This window comes from Dreissena polymorpha, chromosome 11 (assembly GCF_020536995.1).
Source record: "Dreissena polymorpha isolate Duluth1 chromosome 11, UMN_Dpol_1.0, whole genome shotgun sequence".
NCBI classification, from domain to species: Eukaryota; Metazoa; Mollusca; class Bivalvia; order Myida; family Dreissenidae; genus Dreissena; species Dreissena polymorpha.
In genome coordinates, this window is record NC_068365.1 from 60,536,094 (window position 1) to 60,558,784 (window position 22,691).

A 22,691-nucleotide genomic window follows, 5' to 3' on the forward strand; every position below is an offset into this window, starting at 1 on the left:
AATGTTAACATCTAAAACAGTTAAATAATACAAATAGATGTAATAATTCATCACTAATGCAAGTATGTCAAAAACTTGCGTGTGCGCATTATGATTGATTTGCACTACTCATTTATTACATCAACATCAATAGTAAGCACAAATTGTTTGATCTTTGTAGTTATTATCGACCAAAGGTCTCTTACCCTTTTTATTGATAACGGGCTTTAATGCCTTTTAAACAAATCAACATATCATTTTAACAATAAAACTACCACCTACGATATCAACTGTATGAAAACATTTTTCATTAAATCATTGGACTCTCTTTTCAACACATGATTTGGATGTTTAATATCGCGATGTTGATCTTTTTTAAATCTTTCAAATCTTCTTAAAACTTTCTTTTGAACTTATCGGAAATTGGAATAAGATCAAGACGAATATTTGTCAGTATGATTTATTGAGGCGTTATTTAAATAAAAAAACACAATCATTTATCCAGTAGCAAAGATAAATATTTATTAGCTAGACAGTTGAATTTAGGTTATGTAATGTCAGAGATATTGCTGACATTTTGAGATGCACTATGTATCTATCCAATAGAGAGGCCTTGCGTGTTGTTGCTCACAGCTGAGTCGTTACAAAAAACGTTTTGAAACATGAACAAGAAAAACGATTTTCTCTTAATAAGTAATGTACTTACACGTGTGTACCTCATCCTCAGACCTCGCTGGGAATTGCGGATGTGGTAGTAAGGAGTCAATGAAACTGCATCTTGAAGCAATAAAACATCGCCCCCTTAATAACCCGACAATTAACTGTTATATTTTAAAGAACGTTAACACAGTCATACTTCTGGTTTGACCTAACTTGCGAATGTAAATGGATTAAGTGTGTAAAGATTCTCGTGAACAATTTTGTTTTCGATAAATATTCTCCTATTATCTTTAACTGTCCATATTTTATTTATTTTAAAGTCGCTTATAATATATGTTTAGGTAGCAGGTATTGAACTGAAATTCCACATGAAGATTAGAGGTTCTTTAAATTTGAGATCTTCGGCAAGATCCAACATAATTCGTCATTATTATTAACATAGTATAGTGTACAGGCTAGATTACTAACAAATAGTAGGATAATAGAAGCGTCCGTTATGCATAGCTTTTTTGTTTTCTTTATATGCAATAAAAAAGCAAATAATCAACAAAGCGTAAAATCTTTCACTAAGTTATGAAGTGTGATTATATTTCAGATGCCGCTTTAAAGGGATCTTTTCACGCTTTGGTAAATTGACAAAATTGAAAAAAGTTGTGTACACGGCGGAATAGCTCAGTAGGCTAATGCGTTTTTACTTCAGGACTCTGGCAGGACTCCCGGGGTCACTGGTTCGAAACCTGCTCCGGGCAATGTTCTTTTCCTTTTTTATTTTTTTTCTTGAATTTTTACTGGAGCTTTTACGATCCAATGTTTACATTTATCAATATAAAGCATTTAATGAATTAGTTAAAAAAATGCCAAAATCTGTGAAAAGGCCCCTTTAAAGGTTAATATTTGCATGTGTCTTTTCATTCGGCTGTACATTTATTTTCTACATGACTGTGTACGTTTAAAAATGCATTCTTAATGTTTTTACAAGCTTTTGCGACATATATCTCTATAGATAGGACTGAATGAATACGCTGTATAATATGAAATTTAATTGCCGAGCGTTTTTTTCAGTACAATTCATAGTTGTAGTTTAGTTCCTGTAAGTAATTAGGCGAGTAGTGATACATACCGATGCAACTCTTTCTGTGTGACGCAGAAAATTTTCACAAATCAAACACATATATATGATTTGTACACTTATTCATAATTGCGAGCGATTCATATAAAGCATAAAACCAATTGTATTATATGTTATCTACAGCATTCACGACAAACTGATGTCAAAAAGCGCGCAACAGACTTGCTACGGCTGAAAACAAGACTCTCTGCTCTTGAAACCGAAATTCGAAAGTTACAAACTAAACTAAAACGTTTGGAATCGCGTATTGTGGTATGTATAATTGCACAATATCATGTAAATATTGCTTACTACTAGTAGTAAATGAATGTGAGGTATGTTGCTGATAATTTAGTATCCGTGTGTTTTAAAAGCATTATTGTAAAGGTATCTGCAATTGACAAAGACATTAAAAATCAAAGATCGCAATTTGAATATCGATTATCGAGCTGGTTCAAATATCGTACTATCTATGACATCGGTAATCAAACCAAGTCCACCCATATCAAATGACAAATACGAGGATCGAGTTGGATAGAATATGGTTGTTTCATTTGATGTATTTGTTCCGTTGAAAGTACGTGAAGCTCGCTCACTAGAAACTGTAATCCCTTAGTAAAGAAAAGTATGACTCGAAAACTCGTGACCTTGGTGAAAAAGCTACGGAAAATATTTCATCACCTTATGTTTGTTTCACACTAAATGTTAAAATGCTGTTGTTTTCTTTAAACATCTTTACATTTTTATACAATATTACAATGCAATGCTAAATGCATTTCAGATATCCGTTCTTGCGGAAGCTTGTGAACTATGATCACTGCAGTTAATTTCCGTTATATCACAATGTGATTTTAATAATTGTGTTTTATATTATTCTTTGGCCCGCAAACTATTCTTACCTTACGATACAAATGGGAGTCAGTAGCCAGCAATTGATGTATTAATAATCAATTGGCCAAAAATGCCTTTGGCAATCCAATTTATAGTGTAACCGTTTGCCATTTATCTCTTACTGCGATTAATCTTGAAACGTATTACTTGTATCTATCTGGACAAAGAGTTGCAGGTTGCGCCTGTTTTCAACAGTTTAAAATACTGACCACTGTGCCTGCATAACACACATTCACTAACGAGTTCCTGAAGTTCAAGTGTCCCTCTTTCGAATGAATATTATTTTTTTTTCCGTTCTAAAGACGTAGTCTAAAAGTAACATTCCATTTAGACTCATATGCTATATCCTAGTTAAACCATTCCCTAAATTAGTAACATTTAATGTGCTTGTTAAGCGATGCAGGTGAATTCGCTGCTAAAATCTCTTCATGTCTATTGAAACCGTTTCACATCATTGAACCCTGTTCAGTATGTGTTTTGGATTTTGTCGCCTCTAGCTTAAAAATTACACACGTGCTGTTCTTTTTAAGCTAAACGGGTTTCCATTCGCATAAAGTCAGTAGGGAGGAAGTAATATGGGCATCACACTAATGTGTTTGAAAGCTAAAATATCTGTGTCGTTTAATTCGTTTTATTGCATAGCAACTGGACACAATTTTAGGAGCTTGAACAGACGATAGAAAAGCTAAACACAGACTTTGAAAGCGCAACGGTCGCGGGTGATGACAGAGATACGAAGACCATTTTACATGAGACGTTTGAGAGTATTGGAATATTGGCTTCAGGATTAATATCGTTGGCATTATTTGGTAATTATCTCTAATGTTTTTTGAGTCTCATTATTGCTTTAGTTCTTGTAAAATATTTCTTTATACATCAGTCGAGTTGGAAACAGGTTTATGTATATTGAAACACCTGGTAAACAGGCTAAAATAAATCATAAAAAAGAAGATTGTCAATAAACACTTGCATCTTTATATGGGTATTGCTTTACAGAAAGTGTCTTAACTGATCATACATTGGTTAAATTGTATTAGTTAAATTACGACAGCTATATGAATATAATTATATGGAATTGACAACGTTTTAAATATTTAGTTTAACCTCGCTTTGCTCGATGGCGATTAATTTAATTTAAATTGTTGTGTGAGACCATATATCATTTTTGTATAAATTTGGCATTATTGGAAGAAGCAAAAGTTTCCACCGGAATGGCAAATGTCCATATAAAGCTAAATATTTTTTTTTACGAAATCGTTCGTTATGGCAATTCCTGGATTTGAAATAGTTACGAGCGAATTTCGTTTCTTTTATCTAAACTTTCAAATCCCTTCAATTCTTCGTTATGACAGTGTTAAATACATCATGGCATCGAGAGAGTGTAGCTACTTGCATAATTGCAATTCTTAAACAAATAGCTTTGTCGCATAAGTTATGTTTCTGTTATTTCCATTTAAAGTCTTTATCGACAATCTGCCAGTTTTAACCCACAAAAGTGCCTTAACAAAGTAACATACTTTTTTTGAATCATAGTATCACAGATAAAATAATAGAAGCCAATCTCGCGTTTGATAGTAAATGTTTGGATATCGTCGCGGGGTATTCACATGGAATATATTGTCACATAAAAAATAAAAACGAGCATTATGTATCACGTTAAATCTATGTTACCGTATTTTTGCCTTTTGCTATAAGGAACACTTTTTCATTTGACATATGTTAACTTTATTTTCTGAAATAATTAATGAAATATTCGTTTATCTTGAGTGTTAATGAGCTTTTAACCTTGACGTGATATTGTATCCAACTTGCATAAACACTCGACTTATTTCAAATATATGCACATTATATATACACCGGTATACATGTTAATTGTATTACGTCGATAAATGGAACCCAAGAAACATTATTCAGGCAGATTGTCCGATCGTCTTTCATTTAACAAGGCTTTCGGCTTTGAACTACCAGTCAACACTTACAACACAAATAACGTAATATATAACGTTTAAGCATGTGTCACGACTTCACATTGTCCATTTCAGGCACTTTGATGTTTGAAAAACCTCAAACTTATCACGTCAATGCTCGACGAGTTTGTTCACAAATGCATAACATACATACACATGGAAAAAATACATCAATTCTGTAGTGACAGCCGTTGAGAAGTTAATATGTCGGTTAGAATGGCAGGTGGTAAAATATTGATCACTTTGTTTCCGCACGATAGCTAGAGCATATGCTATTGATTTTAAGGTCAAAGACTACAGAGACTGATAATATGAAATACGTTTTCTTTACAAACATTATTAAGAAATTGCTTATGTATTTCCCTAACCTAATTCATCAATGTAAAGGACCCTTACTGTAAGATATGAGACACAATTTTGCTTAAAGTCTCCGTTATCTAGAGCGTTAGACCACTTCGAGGACTGCAGCTTGAATGCACTCAATTCTGGGATGAAGTCCGATCCAATCCAAATTCGAACTTACAACAAACCAATAATTATAGTGGATGTTTTCCAATTGCACTGAAATTTGTGTAGCGCCCTGCTGACAGCCACCCCCGGCTAATGGATCTTCAACAGTCGTACTGTTCTCGCCTAGTTCCTTACGAGTAGTGCAGTAGCGAGACTGCTCTCTTGTAACTGTCATAGGCAATAACTGTTTCCTCATTGTCCTCTACTTGCAATAACACAGCTCCAATAGCGAAGTCAAAATCACCAGTCTCAAGAGCTAATTCCCCATCCCTTCTGGACAAAGCAAGAACTGTTTTCCTTGTGAAGGATCGTTTTAACTGATACATTTATGTTGCTATTTTATTTTGAAAAATATTCTTGTGTACTACTGCGTACAAAGGCTAACCTAATTCTTGGAAGTGTTTGTATAAAATTACGACGGTAATTCACCAGGCCCATAAAGTGCTCAACATCTTTTAAGCACTTTAGGGTTGGTCAGACCGACACTGTTGCTGTGTCTGAATGAAGTCAGTTAGTGTATTTCCACCTACTCTTCTGCACAGGAACTGCTCTTGTTTTTGAAAAATAAATTTGAATTTCTGTTGCTTCAATTTCAGACCATAACGACTGATATGTTTCATGTCTTCCTCTTAGTTGATAAGATGGGTTTCAAATGTTTTTATCATAGCCAGGATTTCATGGGAAAGTAACTATAGTTTTATAGTTAAGCCCATGCGATACAAGGTTCATCACCCTCATCATGACCGGCGCATTGCACTATCCAAACCACATCTTCACGTGTTCGAATAGACCATATTGTGTGTGAAAGGCGGTCTTTTACGGTTTGCAGGTTTGATACCAATCTCCTAATATGAAAAATTAGCATCCTGTAAGTTTTACAGGTTTTGCATTACCCGTATCTATGGAATTCTCGAATTCAGTCAATGTATCGAAAACAAACACGTCTTTTGCAAAGAAATCCTGGTATGATATTAGAACACGTATCTGTTTCTCAAATTGTTCTGATGTAAGGTGTGCCTTAAGACACATTTAGTGTACCAATCAAGTGATATGGCACAGACTAATCTTAACATGAATTATTTGTTTCTGAGTGTTCTGCTCATTTCGGTACAGACATAATGTACCCTCAGTTGTTAGTGTTACCTCTGCAGCCGAGTCCACACCAGCGTCTGTCCACACGTAACAAACCCGCACAGGGATAGAAAACAATGACATTCATTTCACAATGCATGCTGTTACTGGAGCCTGATCATCTAGACTGGTGTAACTGACCTCGGTTTCCAGCGTCTGTTTGTTTTGTCCGTTTCCCCTTGTTTGAACCCTGTATTATCAGAGGTCACTGTTGCACAAAAGTCTCCCACTTCAGGATAAAAGTTTGTTACTGACCCATTTGGATTGTCTTCAGCTGCCAGACTGAAATCTGTGTGTGTATGCGCAGCCTCGTTTAAACTACTTCCGTTCGGGTTATTGGAGCCAACTCTTACCTAGGACCAGCTTCGGCTCTCTGACATCCTTTTTAAGTTTAAAATATCCTGTTTAAAGTGCATTTTGAATCAAAATATCCCGTTTCCTCATATGTAACGCATTTCCATTCATTTAACCTAGATGTGTCTTGTTTTTTCCAGTATCAATATCTAATAAGTGTTGACAAACTCTATTTATGGCTTCCTGATTTCAGAAACATTCCGGTAAGTCACCGGAGGCTTCGGTAGTAAGAGCTGGTACTCGGTCCTCCAATTGTCTTCCATTGATTTACCTTATTTGCGTTAGTACTAAGCATCAAACCTCCCTTCAAGCGAGGTAAAAATATTCTATAGGGCGCTTTCGGCTTGCTTTTCATTTTCTGGCGCATTAACAAGAGCTATCCATAAGAAACAGTGCAATAGTCACAATTTGCAGTCTTATGCATTCCACCAAAAATCTGAAATGATTGCCCCCGTGATTTGTCATCTACACAATACTATTTGGAACATCCCGCAAAGCTGATATTGAACATGGCGTCTCTATCTCTCCCTCCCACTGGGTCATGTCGCTGCAACGTAATGGTTGGGGTAGCTCACTAGCTTACAATTTATTCGAGTGGGAAATATCACTAACCGTTCTGTAAATAATTGGTTATGCCTGCTTCCTATCATCAGCTGACACACTCCTACATGTGGCAGTGTGGTCCTTTATACAGACCATGTTGACAAGAAACTATTTCATATAGAAGTATTCAATGACAAATGCAACTAAAATAAATATGAAGATGTTTCTTCCAAGATTGTAAATTTATTTACACACGATATCGACCGCACTAATTGTCATTATTAAATACGCATGTATCACTAACATAAAAAAGAATATATTTCTTCCAAAGTATATACTTTTCAATGTCAACATTTTTTTACATGAAATTATTTTCCACATAATACGGAAAAACATTAAAGCTTAAAATTCGCAGGTTCGTTACCGTATAATATATAGAGAAAGCGTTGAAGGTGTTGTTATTTTCCTCCAAAAGTGTGTGTTTGATTAATCAAATCTTTTTGTAATTGAGATAATGTAGTCAGATATGAAAATTGTATAGTATTGTTTCGCGTAAAATGTTTCAAAGAAGAAAATGCCTTTAGCCGGGAAAATATAAATATAGTATGCCATCAGTGTGGTATGCTCGTTAGTCTTCAGGAGGCAACACTATTAGCAAGGACCAAATACATGCATTTATTGGTGAGTCTCGATGTAAGAAAGACCCATATCGATTGTGAGATTGTGATCGGTTGTTATTGATACAGTTACAAGGAGTATTAAAAAAAATGCTAATTATGACGACTTGGCTGCATGTCGAAGCAAACCTATTTGTTTAAACGGTTGTTTATGTAACTTAACTTTGTCAAAACAAAAACTCGACAGAACATTTAACACTATATATAACTATTTCAGGCAGAAGTATTCATGCGATGGCTATTACAGGTATCGGAGCGTTTTACAGTGTCATACATGTTGAACGATCGTATTTGAAGTTTCAAGAAGATACGGGCAAGGAAGATGTTGAAACATACTCAACGGAATTAAATGAATGTTACAGGTTAAAAAGAAAAGTTCAAACAACACTTGAATCAAAGCTGAAGGATAAACGTGTATTAGCAAATACAATTGGTAATAATTGAGACATAAATATTGTTTGTTCATAGTTGCTTCTTCATAATTTAAAGTACACTCACACTTGATTAGCAGTTAATCTCAATGGGATGTGTTTTCTATAATATATTATGCAAATGTTCGATACACGTTCTTGAAATTTAATCATCGACTATATCGACATGACAACATATACAATAAACCGATACTTTTTTTCTTATTTTTTTTAACTGCACATCAACATTTATTTTGAATTTCATTATAACGCAATATAAAGAACACATTCTGTTAAGCGTAAAACTACGTTAAACCCAGTAAGATATCATTCATGCTCTTTGATTTTTTAATAACATATAATATTAACCATAAATAGCCGCTAACAGAGGCATCACTAACCATTCTTCAGTACTGGTTGTAGAATAATTTACGTATCAGAGATTATAAAACAACATTTCTGTATAAACTGTTCCTGATGATGCCAGTGAGGTTAATCCTCTTGCATAACTCAATACTATTAAATAATAAAACATCTCTGTTAAAACATGGTGATGTATCTGGACGAGTAATCAGCTGAGATACCAGATTGGACGAGTCTAAAGGCTAGTCAACTTAAGTCAACCAACTGCGCAGGAAATCAAATATACCACAGAATTGTACACACCGCTGTAAAATAGCCTTTTTTTATTTTATGCCGTATGCATTAGTGTATTATTTGCATTATGCACGTTCAGTTATGTTATTTGACGTCAAGTCAGCTGATAAATGTGTGCGCAAATAAAATAATGTTGTTTAACGACAGCGGTAAACAATTTGTAGACAATGTTCATCAAAATAGCTTTATTTTGATCTTATTTTAAACACAAGACATTTAAGTAATTACCCTTTAACTAAGTGTAAAGTTATAAACATTATCACCCTACAATTAATACCCTGTTTTACACACTATATCGAATTTGCAAGTGAAAATATGTACCATGTGTATAAATACAGGATACATAAAGACTGGACGACTGGTTTTACATTTATTATATAGACAAATGTTGTATTGTATGGTGCATGCATGCAATAATGAACAATCATTATAGCATTTCAAATGTAATCAAAAACAAAATTAGAAATTCAATAATTAAACAACGGCAATTATACTTAAGTTATTTAAAGACTGCTCGTCAAAGTGCCATAGCCCCTTTAAATTTGGTATGTAATTATTTCATTTAAAAGAATGGCGCAGATTTCAAGAAGTTTACTATAGAAGACGCTGGTTTGAATCCCAATGAAGCCTAATTATTTTTTCTTTAATCGATTCAGCCTTGCTTTAAAATAACCGATGTTTATACTAATGCAAGAAATTTGCAACTGTCTCACTAGAATCGGAGATGGTGGAAGACAAATGGCTTTACAACTTATATGATCTATTCATTCACAAACAATATACTGTTGATTGACAGTGAAACATATCTTGTACAGCAAGCATTTAATACTTCAGTCAAATTTGCCCCAAAATAATATTACAAGGAACACAATTCATAAAAAACTATATATATATATATATATATATATAAAGCATTGCAGTTTGTTTCATCTGAACATACAAGTCTTGATATACAATCCCATATAAGCATAAAAAACAACAGTTTACTATTGCTCCGTTTTAAAGCTCATCATAACAACAAGATGGTATTCACTGTGCCATGAAATGCAATCACTGCTTTAACAATTGCTTTTTAACAAATGAACTGTTCTGTCACTAACATGCCTTAAGTTTCATATATATACATGATGAATGATAAGCTATTTATTCCTTAAAATGAAAGTTCATCTTGTCTTCAAATACCTCGATACTTTACAATGACCAGTCATTATGTCAAACTTAGAAAAGAGTATAATCGTGAAGTCAAAGAGGTAAGTACTTAAACTTATTTACAGAACAGAAACAGTATCTGATTGCCAATACAAATGACTATTCCCTTGGTGATTGACCGTACCCATTCAACTAAGAGCACCGCTTGTTAAGAAAGAGTTAATGTTGTAATAAATAAAACCTATTTACACACAAAATATATGAATACAAAATAACACATATTTACACTCGCTGTTTGCAGGAGTTTTGAAAAGAGCTAACATGAAATAGTAGGATAGTACACTATTTTGCATATCTGTATCGTAGGCTGTTAAAAAAAAAAATTCCGATAATATAAACATTTAATATTTTCTTGTTAATAGACTTTGCAAAATAATATGTAGTTGCATTCCTCTTTTAGCATCAGCATTAGAAGTTGTAACTGTTTGCCCTGCTTACCAAAAATAGCATAAAACACAACAGCCAAATTTATAAGACATACAATGATTCCACCAGTTCAACTTCTATAAGAGGTCAGTGCTTCAACAATTCTCTCCAGAAGACGTTTCTTCTACGCCAAAGAAGTCAGTCGCTAATGATGGGCATCCAATCTGTCCAGTATCTGAAAATGATCTTCCATTACACAACTGTCCACAACAGATTATGCGCAAGCTTGCTCTTGCACGGATGTTTACAACATAGGATGTCAAGCTTGCTTTAACACGATGTCCACAACAGAGGACCTGCAAGCTGGCTCTAACACGGATGTCCACAACAGAGGACGTGCAATGTGGCTCTTACACGGATGTCCACAACAGATGACGTGAAAGCTGACGCATACTCATATTTCCACAACAGATGATGTACAAGCTGGCTATTACAAGAATGTGAACAACAAATGATGTGAATACTGGCTCTAACACGGATATCCACAACACAGATTGTCCACGCTGGCTCTGACTCTAATGTCACAACAAATGACATACAAGCTATGACTAATGTTCTCAACATATTACGTACAATCTGGATCTAACAAAGATGTCCACAACAGAAGACGTAGACGTTGGCTCTGACTAGGATGTCCACGATGGATGATTACAAGTTGCCTCTGACTAGGATGTCCACAACAGAGGGCGTGCAAGCTGGCTCTGAATCGGATGTCCACAACAGATGACGTGCAAGCTGGCTCTGACTCGGATGTCCACAACAGATAATGTGCAAGCTGGCTCTGACTCAGATAAGCAAACAGTAGATACTTGCATTATATCGTTCTTACCAATATAGATTATTATATTTATTATAGGCATTCTGCTATTGATATTTGAAGTGTTACCAGGTGCTTTGTTTATGTGAAGATACGTCATACAAGCAATTAGCCTTAACTCACTCTTTCGACATACATGCTATGTGGATTCTTCTTTAAGAAAAATAGCTAAGAATTCACCGTTTAAGTCAAATTATTTCGACTATGTTGACTTGCCATGCATACAAAATGTTGAATATTTAAACACAGTCTTATCTGGTATGAATATTGTTTTATTTCACTTGGTAGGTATATCATATGTGTACGCTTGTTATATGTTTACTGTTAGGATTTCGAATATCTTGCCAGTCATTGTGTTTGAAATAAATTGTGTTATTTGTGTGACGGTTAAATATAATAGTAACCTTGTTCTGAATGCCGGTCAAATCGCTCCGTGATGAACACCTACCAGTTGTGGTCAACGCGTACCTGTTTTTTGGTCAACACGTACCTACCCGAAGTAAATGTGTACCCGATATACAGAACTGAAATAAGTGTAAAATAGTAAGCTTATAAGTCAAATTCATAGAGATAATGTCTTCTGTCCTCTTAATGTTTCCACTTAATTTATTTTAGCATATGATTGCAACAATTAACGTCTCTCTCTTACGTAAGTGTCCAGCTGCAGATATGTATAGAGCAGGGAAAGGGTTGATGAAAATTGACACTTGTGGTCGGTGTCTTTCAAAGTTTCGACAATTGTGAAAAAAGACACCTGTAACCAATTGAATATTTTTAATGAGGTATTTGACCACATTGCGAGCTGACAAAAATGGGTACGAGTTGACTAAGATACGCGTTGACTTTGTGATGAGTTGTCTATAAAGAATTGTTTTTCCTTTTTCTATTGAAGATGTTAATGGGGCTTGACTCAAACACACCACTACCAAAACTCTAGCACGGCGCTCTAATAACTGAACACTACACTTCGTCGAAAAAATATTCATTTTTTTCACGTGTTTTATTCGCTACATGTTTGCATATCGATAAACCGTAAGAACAATACTCGATACTCTAAGGCTGTTTTAATTGCTTTCAAATTCATGTATGTAAAATACGAACATCGTGGCTAATGTCATCAAATTGATTTGTCCTTTTTAAGATTTTGTGTTACTGTTGAACAGTCATTTTTGTTAACGAAAGAGAAGGAATGAAGAAGACACGATGAAGGTGAAGGACTGAAATCAATAAGAGTACCCGCATAACTCCATCGTTCATTCATTGCTGGTTTTACCCGCCTTTTTGAAGACCAAGATTTTTGTTTTTGAATAATAAAAGAAACAGCAAAAAACATATTTACGCAATATGATTGATACCATACGATAGGATTTAATAATATAAGTCAAATAAAGCAAATTAAGTATGGTGTATAGAGGAGTATTACGATTGGAATTTAGTAAAATGAAGACGAGGCCATTACATACGGAGTAACATCAGATATTGTGTGGATTATTTAATTGAGTCCGTGTTTTGCAAATATTTCCGTCATACCCACGATAAAGAAAATGTCACTTAACATGTCATTTAGATGTAATGAATATAAAAGTCCGTCTTAATTACAATTGTTCTGTTTTAGACACCATCTGAACGTCTATAGGGCACGGCGTAATAAGACATCTGAACGTCTATAGGGCACGGCGTAATAAGACATCTGAACGTCTATAGGGCACGGCGTAATAAGACATCTGAACGTCTATAGGGCACGGCGTAATAAGACATCTGAACGTCTATAGGGCACGGCGTAATAAGACATCTGAACGTCTATAGGGCACGGCGTAATAAGACATCTGAACGTCTATAGGGCACGGCGTAATAAGACATCTGAACGTCTATAGGACACGGCGTAATAAGACATCTGATCGTCTATAGGGCACGGCGTAATAAGACATCTGAAGTCGCATAAAGGGTTTGCTCCTTTCTGATTTATTGGAAAGTACATCAACAAATATTTCAATATAAACGTTTACATTTATATATAATAGCGTTATAAAGAATAATAAATTTAAAGTAAACCAAAATCATGTAATATATCTGCAGTATTCGCAAATCCTTCTGATATTGAAATCATGTTTTTACATTTTTATATCTCAAAGTCTTATTAATGCTTAAATAGCTTCGTCGACTTGTTTTACGTCTTGTAAACAACCTCCTAGATAGCATATAGAAGTGTTGTCTTAATAACTAACTGTTCCACTCAGTGATATTGCATACATAAATGGCGTGTATAATTATTAAGAGCATTTTCGCTGCATTTTTTTAAATTATTGAAACGCAATTGATACATGTTTCACAGTTAAAAGCAGCAGCATACCTTTCAAACAAAACATTATGTCAGACCGAGGATCATTCAACAAATACTGTTCATATAACGTGACTGCTTCACAAAGGCTGTCATTTTCTACATCATATTAAGCTATCCATTTTGCAACAAAACAAAACGAAATCGACACACAAACGTAAAATTTTAACGTTTAAGAAAATGTGAATTTTAGTCAGTAGGAGTCTATGTCTCTGTGTAATTTTTCTATTTGATTAACAGTGTTCTTTTATGTTTTTATCTGTGAAAACATGTTAAAATGTTGTCACTTTTACATTCTGTGTATTTTTTTGTCATTCGGAAGCTCTTTTGGACCCGTCTATTTACGTTTCTAACTCGTCCAAGCACATAATCCATCAATCTGAAAGTACATTTGACGACGATTAACATCCATTATAATGTATTGCTTTTCATGTAGCACTATCTCTAGTGACACTTGTATGCCCTTTAATAGCTTGCACACTCTATCAGTAAGGCTAAACGACGAAAATATAACAATTGATTGTTCTTTCTTAATAGTCATTCTTGGGTAGTTTACACATACAATGTTTTCTTTCGTTCGATTATTCAAATATTCGTATCATAGAAGTTTTTAATAATCCTGTTGTGTAGACAAACCAGATTGCGCATACGTATATCTGATGTGTTTTTTGAAAACAATTTTAAATCATTCTGGTTTTCCTCAAGCAAGCACATGCACACAAGAAGGCGCCTTATAATTGGTCAGAGCATCGGGTCTTCATATATCATCGTGGAATTGAAAATAACAAAATATGTACACAAGAACACGAAAAAAAGAGCAGTAAAGAAAAGAACGAATTGTACATTATTGCAAATGTTTTCATAGCGGGATTATGAACGGTTGCACGTGTGTCGAATTTTGATGTACTCCACAAATGATAATCATACAACGATTGTGGCACTGACATGAGTCTCAGTTGAACGTTGCCTTGGGAACTTTTCGTTGAACGACACTCTAGTATCTAAAGAACCAGCCTAAAAACAATAATGCAAAGAATTATATACGGTTAAAGTGCTAACTAACACTAATGACGTTGATTAAACTTATAACTGCTTGTTGAAAATGAATTTCATTGTATAATATACCAAAACTCTTCATGGAAACGGAATATACACTACCGACGCCGGGTACAGATTGAGCCCTGACTACTCTCTTCGTGTTCCAAATGCAAATGCTTATACGCGAATCAAGGAGTGACTTCAAGTTTAAGGCATTTCTATGGATTAAATCTGACATACTTCAATATAAGCTAGTCAGCGTTGCTTCTAGATTTATCAAACGCGGTATATCCAAGCCCGACCTTTAGCCAGGCCTTAAGCTGGACATGACACTCTATATCCTATCAACTTGCAACTCCTACCAATCACTTGCATTTATCTTCAGGGTGGCGCATAACATACTGTTTGTGCCCTAACATTTGAACCGAACACACCAACGAGTACTTAATTGACACCACAATCTTCAATTGGTCTGTGGTGGTATTAAAACAATATACGGGTATCGCAAGTACTTCGATCCAAGCATTTGACAAAGCCTTAAATATTTTCAATAATGTATATTTTGCTGTACACTGTACAGGCAATTCATCACTTATTATAAATATAGTACTAGCGATGTTTACAAGTGTTTATCTACTGACAGTATTTCTTGAGTTCTTTGATATTGTTGGTCGATTTTTTTAAAAAGTTACATATCATCATAAACAAAACATGTATTTGCCATAATTGTATGTTTTTATGTGACATTAAAAGGTGTTAAACGGTCCAGCAGATAGCAAGTATTTAATTTTGAACAATAAAGCTGAGGGAGCTTGATTACATGTATTTCGTGTACTGTAACTACGATATAATCAGTTCGAATTTCTTTACCTGTGTGATCAATTTTTGCATATTTTCTTTTCAGTATATAAAGCTTAATCACACAATTAAGTGACCGAAATATCACAATATATGAAGCAAATCAGTAAGAAAAAACAACAACAACAAACTAAGTGAAATAAATTTAAGAATTATAGTAAGAAAATCAGGTAAAAGATATGTGAAACGTTTGATCTCATTCGCCATAACACGAACAATTACAAATAAATCACACGTTTTAAAACGTGATATTATAAATTGTTAAAAGGACGGAACATTAACTACACACTAAACTGTCACTGAATCTCCTGGGATGTATGTCCACGATATACAACTATTAAAATAATAACAAATGTTCAGATTACACCTCACAATTATGAAAAAAAAACATGCTACTGTTTCTCAACAAAACTAGAATATTTTAAGCGACATGTAAGAGTGATGTTATTGTTAATTTGTTACCATCAGCGTTCGTTGTTCTAAAATGTTTATAATCTGGATTTTTGTAATTTCGCTGGGTTCTGAAATCCTTTCAGGAAGAAGAGATTAAGCTAATACGTGCTTTAACTGCATCTCTGGGTGACTCGTAAGGTGTTAATTTTATTCAACTGGAAATAATTATACCATTTAAATGCAATTCTAAAATAGACTTGGCAGTATGCACACACGGACCGTTCCTTACACGCAGGAACGACCTGTCAATAAAGCTCGATTGGTCATTGTCGGCTCCGGTACTACTTACATGTTCCCCGGGTACTCTTAAGTATACTAACATGTACCCCGGGTAAGGTAAATATACTAAATCGTAACCGTCGATATTAGACTGTACCCGAGTTGTATTCCCGCCCAACATCCGATGTCGTAAAACGCGCTACCGATTATCTTTAACACACTTGTCTTAAAACAACTGCATCAACATGGTTTTTGAGTATGCGTTTCGATAATATAGATGCCATTTTACAGAAAATTGACATAAATGTGAATATAATTAATTTCAAAGGAATAGCCGACAACGACCGATATAGCGTTAAATTTCCCGGGTACGTTTTAGTATATTTACCTTACCCGGGGTACATGTAAGTATACTATAGTAGTACCCGAGCCGACAATGGCCAATCGAGCGTAAATGAACACTTAATTACAACAACAGCAAAGTACATGTTCGAAAAATAGTGTTTGCTAAGTTGTGTTATGTTTATATTGATGTAAAAATGCGAAATTTATTACATTAAATTATTTCTTTCCACAGCATATATCGGTAACGTAATAAATGCTTAAATTTTGTTAGTGTCATCTGTTTCCCGAATGACGATCATATGTAACAGTTCATGTCAGGTAGGATGTATTGATACTTAACGTAGATGTTTTATCAATATGTAGTAGTTCTGAAATATACAACGCAATGAGTAACCATGCATCTATGACAAAAATATTGTTAGAATTAAAAAAAACGGCATTCATAACATTCTTTTCGTTCAATATTTAAATTAAACAATTTTAGTAAACCTTGCCCTGTACCAAAAACCGTATGTTTTGACGATAAGGATTCCATTAGTCCGATTTTGAAGCTTAGTATTGTTGATTGTTTTATGGAGTATAATTATAGGTAGTTGTTTTTATTCGCGCTTCTCTACCCGGCGACCCGAGTTCAATCCCCACTCCCGGAGCAAGTAAATTTGTATCGGAGTCATCATACCAGTCAGATGAGTTTCCTCCATGTTCACCGGTGTCCGCTCACTCCACAATACACATTTCATTGAATATTTTTCACTGAAAACAATAAACAGCTAGAAATAAGTCACTCTTCCCATCTTCGCGAGTCTAGAAAAAACATTATGTAGGAGTGCTTGAACACTCTAGGAATTATTCTATAATGTAACCTAAGGTGCCGAAGAACCCCATCCATTAGAAAATACATCAATAATGTGTTTTTAATGCAGAACTGGACAGGTATTGAGATTACGCACAGTCCATTCATGTTCTGTATTGTATAATCGTGTTATTTTAATTCTTATGACAATATCGTTATTATAGTTTAATTTGCACGAGGTGCAAAATCTGCAAGTATTTCGTAATGTGTCTGAGCCGTTAGATATATTTAAGAACTGTCTTTGCACTGTTTTAATAACAAATACTGATAGACAGTGAAGATTGAGCTGCATCAGCAGGAGAGCAACTGTATTTTAGCATATGTATGGGAACGAACCCATATTCCGACAGTGTGGCGCAACAAGTTTACTGGACACGAAACTCACAAAATACACAACTTACACATGCTGGGGGCATCGCCTGGGAAGTTCAATTCAAAGTACTGGGGTTTAAGCAGCTTTTAAGGCGCTTCATGCCTTAAACTTGTCCCATAGTTATGAACATATTGCGTATATACAAAGTAAAACGCACTGCAAATATGACATTATGTTGTGACTTTAAAACTAAATTAGCAAAATATCTCCCTCATTCTCAGGTTTGTGGGCCAATTTATTCTTTGAATGAATATTCTTATCACCGTTTAAACAATAATTTACCGTTGTAAGTCCTAAAACAATATTTTTCAAATTAACTTAAATCACTTGCCGTTTATCTATCACACTCGCTAATGACAATATTAAGAGCTATAATAAATGTCATTCTCTATCGGGATGTTGGTGCATGAAGCGATAGTATGACAGACCGCGTTTTAATTTCTTCACAGGCGTTTTCTGGTACTTTCAAACGAATGTATAAAAAAAGCATGCATACTAAACTAATCTTGACAAAATGTTTAAAACTATTTTACATAAGAATTATATATTTTATGCAATGTTTTTGACCAGTGGTGCTTGTTATTACAATGGAAGACGATAGATAATCATAGAGAAATTAACTGCACTGCTGAAATATGTGGGCGAACCTTTTCTCGCAGCTATTACAGTGTTTTAACAGTCTGATATAAATGTCAAGCATGTATTCCGTACAACAAGCGCTCCAATTCAGTTGCAGTTGCTTTTTACGAAAGAATGACGATATAAAATGACAATCAATTTTAAGTTTTCGCCGTAAAGCATGACTGTCTTACGACGATATATATTGTCTTATAGCACGGGCACAACTGCAGAATTAATGTCAGAATGTATATTTCTCCAGATCTCGAGGCAACACGGACATGTATTTTTGTCCCCTGCCGGTTTCACCGGAGGGGACTTATGACTTTCGCTCTGTGAGTCTGTCACACTTTTCTGGATCCTGCGATAACTTTTAAAGTTTTTAATATTTTTTCATGAAACTTAAAACATAGATAGATGGCAATATGGATATTATGCACGTGATTTCATTTTGTTCCTACCTCAAAACTTCTGGTTGCTATTGCAACACATAGACTAAAAATACTTCTGAAAATGGTGGTTTTCTGGATCTTGCGATAAGTTTAAAAGTTCATCATATTTTTTCATGAAACTTTAAACATGGATAGATGGCAATATTGCCATTATGCACGTAATTTAATTTTGTTCCTACGTAAAAAATTATGGCAACAAATTGAAAAAAATCTGACAATGGTGGAGCCGGTAGGGGACATATATTGCTTGACAATAGTCTTGTTGTATTTAGTTCTCAAATATTTCTGTAGTACGTTTTTAATACGATGGGGCTTTAAGAAATAAAACATTTAAATTATACATTTTGTCATTACTTGTATATGCACAGTCGCGTGCGTGAATTGTATTTTCTTTTGAAAATTCACTATAACAAAAATACGTGTGGCGAGGAAACGAGACTTTTGCACTGCACAGAGATATAGACACTGCGCATGTACAAAGGAAAATAATGACCGAAGTAGTAAAATATGATCTAATTTAATGGGAAATTTTATGATCTCATTTATTACACCGGCAATATAATGTGTGCGTATATATCTTTGCGGACTACAATGTTATAGATGTCACGAGACGCGCAAATGTCACGAGATTCGGCTTCACGTGGTTCTAAGAACTCGATATATCGCTTGACATCTTATAGATTAATTCATTAATAATTCAGGATTGTCCTCAGGCCGAACTTGGTTTTATTTAATCGTGTATTTTAAGTTGCATATCATCATATTCATCACGTGTTTGTGAAATAATTGTTTTTTGCTTAAAACACATAACTACAACTGTATAGTGAGCGTCCAGTTCTGGAGACCGAATAGAAGGGTAGAGACTGCGATGGACATGTAATCTCTGTAATATGTTTGGAAGTTGATGTAGCTGCTTATATACAACCTGCTCAGTCTGATCATCACTGCGGTCTCCATTGCAATTTCTATTCGGAATGAAGCGGTACTGGTGCCACCCTTGTACATGGTTGCAACCCAGTACTTGAGGCTGGTCATCTCATCTAGCTTCTCGCCGTTTGTGATGATGATGATGTCTGAACTGGTGTTTTTCGAGCTGTTCACCACGATCGACTCCTACATGCGAGACTCATAGGCTCCTAGAGTTCAAAGTGACAATGTTCCTTATTTAACTGTATGATCCCATACATCTTACTAGATTAAAGGTTGGAGATGCAACTTTTTTGAGTTAGTCTTCATGATAAAATGTAATAACGTCCATGGTGCATTGGTTTGCGACATATTCTATGAACACTTTCAAGCCCAAGACTCTATAGTATGCATTTACATGCAAATTTAAAATTGCAATTAAAAAGAGTATCGAAAAATAACAATGTAATACTAACACGAGGAACTGAATATTAAGGTCTTTTTGAATAATCGTCAAATTGAAATAAAATGTAATAAATGACGACAATTTAACCAGTTGAATGGTGTAAATGTGCGTATATAGGCTTTTACAATCATGATTTATGAAAATGTATCCACATTTAATACCCTGCTAGCAATGTTATCTGCTTCATATTGTTGTGTTTTAAGCCTTTTACACTGCTTAACAACACAATGCGACAACGCAAAACATGTTGAGTTCATATATACATGTATGTACAAGTTTACAACATTCCACTTGGCGTGTATGAGTAAAAAACCCGGTTTAGATTAACACATTGGATATAGAGAATAAATGGTTGGTGCCGAGATGGTGAAAGTTTATCCGGTGAGGCTTAGAAAAAGAAAATAGGGCGAGCTTTAGCGAGCCCTATTTATCTTTTTCGGGCCGAACCGGACAAACTTTCTCCATCTCGGCACCAACCATGTATTCGATTTATCCTGCCTCATGCCGTTAACACATTTTTTCAAAGACAAATGATTAATTGATATAACAATTCTTGTCGGACCTCCTACACTCCTGACGACCGAATAACTACCGATTGTGTCACGTAAAAAATGGTTCCACATTAAACTGTTCCTTTTTATACTTTCCTATTGAAAATATGAGAAGAAATAAAAAACGAATCGAGAATGTGATATTTTTCTTGGTAAAAAAATGGAAACAAAATGCAGCAGCAAAACAATAACTAAATTTTATTCACTTTAATGACAACTTTAATCCATATAACAAAACATTAACAACGATATACACATCCATTTTCTGTTCTTCCATCCCTTTGTCGAAATCAAATTTCTGTTTTTCCAACTGTATCGAAATGTATTTTAAACCACAACATTTTTTGATAGCGTTTGTATCGAATGCTAACCATTCTGACCCATATCCCGATTTACGTAATCGTAATCCTGTCGTAGCGAATTATTTTAGTCCTAACGAAGTTAACACTTCTGATTGACAAACACACAATCCGGAATACGTTTATGATACGTTCGATGCTATAAATTCTTTGAAAAAATACTGTTAAAACCACATCAAAATTGAGAGAAATCCTGAGAAAAACTAGATACACGGTGATAGGGCGAATACCACAACTTTTTCGCTCACCGTCGAAATTTTATACTTCTGACAAGAGCACCGTATCGTTCTGCCAAAAACATGGCCGCAAACTTTTTGGCGAGTCCAGAAACGAAAGAAAAAACTAGAAGAGAAGGTAAGTTGGTAATAAAAAGATATTCCATCGAAACGGTATTTTATGGTAGAAGAATCAATTTACAACACATTATGGCATGCTTTATTGAATATAACTGTGATTTGTACATTTACACGTGTTAGCAAGTATGCACCGCTCAACACTGACATTATAGAAATATGAACACCGCTCAACAATGTCCGTAAAAGCACCGCATCTTTATGATTTTTTGGCACCGCTTTATTCTGATTTTTTCTTTCAGAAGGGATAGACGTTCAAATATATGTTTGAACAAACAAAAGAAACAAGAAAAGGACACCTTTTTTTCCTCCGGCTGCTGAATATTACAATGTACTTTGAAAATATTTGGTTGTCAATTGTGTTTTTTTTAATACTTGGTATCTTTGGTATATATCTTTGGTTTTGGCAACAAATACCAAATTCATATTTCAGTAAATTTAACCAATGCAACATCACTTTGTACACTCTATACATAACTAAATTTATCATTTTCTTCGGTTAGTTTTACACCAACATTTGCGTATAACTTTCCATAATCGTAGCTGGACATTTTTTTTTACTGATTATGAATCTGAAATCAATAAATAATAATTATCAATAATGATTGTATTTTGCCTACAACAATATAGATAAATTGAAACATGAGACTTAAACATATGCCCTCCACGTACTGGAAAGCAAGACAATCGATCCCGGTGACCTTTTTTGGTGCAAGCATGCCGTCATTTTCAAGATCAATTCTGGGACATGTAACTTTTATAAATGGAAGATTATCGTAAATAAATTCAGCTCACGATGGCTCGTTCTAGGTTATCATTTAAAACCATGTGCAGAAGTTAGCGGTGCCACGAAGTTCAGTGACACGGAATATAAATACGGTGTTTATAATCAGTGTTGCGCGGTGCATCGATATTTATATAAGTGATGCATGTTTTAAGCAAAACATTAGGCCTTTAACAGATATTGAAACAAGCAGCTTCGTATTACATGTTCTTTTTATATATACAATGAGTTAAGTCTGTCACACCAGGCCTGACACATCGACAATCATCTGATTATTACATTTTTCTCACGAGTACGAATGGTGTCGAGCGCGACACGACTTTTTGTAAACACTATTTCAAAGTCATGCTATATATTTTATGACTGGTAAACTTTTAAATAGACGA